We start from the raw sequence: 3014 nt of genomic DNA on the forward strand, positions 1-3014 counted from the left end.
TATACCAACAATATGTATAAACTGATAGTTATATACATACAAAACCATTATAACGAGTTCATACATATAATAACAAATGTAAATATCTATCTAAAGGGCATCTTCATTGTTGTCAAGTCTGCGTCTGACACCCGATCTATCACTTTCGTCGTCGCGTAGGCGTATGTCACCTAACATGCTCGTCTCGTGGTAAAAACGTGGCGGTGGTAGTCTGTACTACTCATCATACTGTCGGACAACCTCCCGCTCTATCATCCAGGCCATCTAACGCTGGAGTTGTAACATCCTTTGCTCTAAGCTCCATAACCGGGCTTCAGTGGCCGCATCCAAACTCACGGCGCGATATGTACGCGGAACATGCGCGCTCCAACGACTAATATCAACACGATAATTTAACATTAATAATTAGGATAAACAAACACATTCAAACGCTAATAAAAGCGTACATCAACTGGCTAGTCTGGATGCTCAACGTCCTCCGCATGCGCAATGTCCTACATATGCATCCCCGAAGCCATCAATGGCAGAGGGTTGACAAGTGGGACTGGGATGTAAGCCGGAGCCCCCTGAGCAGTCATGAGACGGTTGTGCTAGTCAATCTTCCGGACTATGTGCATGCCCGAGAACGATCTAGCTCGCGTGGGGAATTTGGCGGAATCCATAGACAAAGGATCCACACAGCGTGACCCAAACTGATCGCAATATGTGTGACGTATTGTCCCCCGAGCAAAGACCCTCGGGCCTGCCTGTCATAGTACAGGGCAAAGTAGTCGACGAACATGTGGGCAAGGTTATAGTGCCTGCCCGTCAGTAGCTACTGCAAGAAAAACAAGTCCTAGATATTGTAGTGATATGTGCCTTGCCCGCGACCTTGTACGGGCCATATCATCACCCTGTGCAGGTACATATACAACGAAATGATAACATAACATAATATAACATAACATAATAATAACATCGTATAATCTAATATAATATAAACGGAATAATATTGTAATATTTTATTTTTACATTATTTTCTAGTATTTTAGTATTCATCACTATTATTACTATTTTCACGTACTTATTTTATATTAGACTACTATTTTTATTAAGTTGTCAATTTATTGTTTTTGCTATTTAGGAATATAGTGTTGCACTTTTTTTTTTTCATTTATACGGGTTCATACATATAGTTTTAGAGTTTGGGTCTCTCTGAAAGTAACCTCTCTATTCCTTGAATAAATATACAGTTTGTTACATCCCTCCATCCCAAACCCTACCAATAGCTTTTTTATTGGTCGGATTTTTACTAGATATAATATAATATAATATAATATAATATAATATAATATAATATAATATAATATAATATAATGGTATCAAAGTCAAGATTACTCTGTACTAATGGTATCAGAGCTATGGATTTAAAGGCAGGGTATGCGTTATGATTCGATACCTTAATCTTAAAAAAGATTATTTTATTTAAAAATAAAAATATTGTAAAAAACAATATAAATGAGTAATATGGTATTCCAAATATTTTGATTTATTGAACAAATGGACATATTTTTATATTAATCCACGAGTTATATATCAAATTGAAAGTTTTGATAATTTTTTAAAATGGAAACAAGTATTAAAAACAATTGAAGAAGTTGTGTTAGTCAGCAATGAAGTAATGATAATAAAACTCTCAAACCTTTCTGATTTAGCCAGGTACAAAAAAGATTATAATTTTATTCACGTTGGATTAGTACAAGTTTCTTTTAAACCTTTAACCTTACAAGGATTACATGAAAGTTTTATAGCAGTATTACGAGATGCTCGTAATCTAAATTGGAAACAATCATTAATGAGCATTTTAGAAACCAGTTTAGCACATTGTCCAGTATATTTTGATATTTATCCAGACCTACATTTGTCTTTTTCTGATCAAAATCTAGATGACGCTTTAACTTTATATGTAAAAACTCATGGATATAATTATGCACAGGGTTCAGAAATAATTTGTATTTTTTATAGGATAAACTATAGGTTATTAACCACAATGAATGCTAGATGCAAAATAATAAACAAACCGAATAATGAAACAGTTTTAATAGAAACATATTATGAAAAGTCAAATATTTCCATAAGAAGACCAGTTAAATGAGAAGAAATAACATTCTCAGAAAATTGAGTCATAAATAAAGCAATAAAAAAACAACCACAAATAAAACATAAGTTAAAAAAACTTATAGAAACACATGAAGGTAATATGGAAATAGAATTCGAAGATAATGATTTTAAATCAATATCACAAAGGCTTGCTAGATCATCCTCTGCTAAGTCCTATATTTCACATCTAGATTATAAAGTAAAATTTCCTGAACCTTCTAGGGCCTCTACTTCTCAAATAAGACCTAATAGAGTGGAAAATTTAAATACTAACAATGATAATTAGTCTCAGGTGTCTATCACCAATAAGTCAGAGAGGAAGATATCGTCTCTCAAATGAGTTTTAACTTATAATGGAATACAAAAAATTAGATTTTAGTCCATAATCTGCTATTAGAAAGCATATATGTGAAACATATAAACAAGAAAATTGAAAACCTTTTATAAAATGGTTTATGTTATCATTTCCAAGAGATGAAAGGATAAGACTATGAAATGAATTTTATAAAGATCTCGAAATTTTACAACAAATTATTGAATATCCAGTTTGGTTCATAAACAAATATTCTTAAAAATATGTGTTTATAATAGAATAAAATTATAATTTAACTACAGGAACTATTGTTAAATCAATATTTCTTCTCCCAAAAGACTTTGAAATGAAAGGAGAACATGAAGAAATATATTTCTCTTCTTTTAAAAATACAATCACTGGTGCCCTACATTGGACGTTGGATTTACTCATAAACACAGTTCTAAACATAAGAGTTAATTAAAACTTTCGCGGAAACGTTAACTCAAATAATTCGTTACAAAACATTTAATCTTTTCTTTGAAACCATAACATAAAACATCATATTTAAAACATCATTTCT

Source organism: Bidens hawaiensis, unplaced genomic scaffold (assembly GCF_021521415.1).
Source record: "Bidens hawaiensis isolate Kalapana, Puna unplaced genomic scaffold, B.hawaiensis_p1.1 tig00024416_1, whole genome shotgun sequence".
NCBI lineage: Eukaryota > Viridiplantae > Streptophyta > Magnoliopsida > Asterales > Asteraceae > Bidens > Bidens hawaiensis.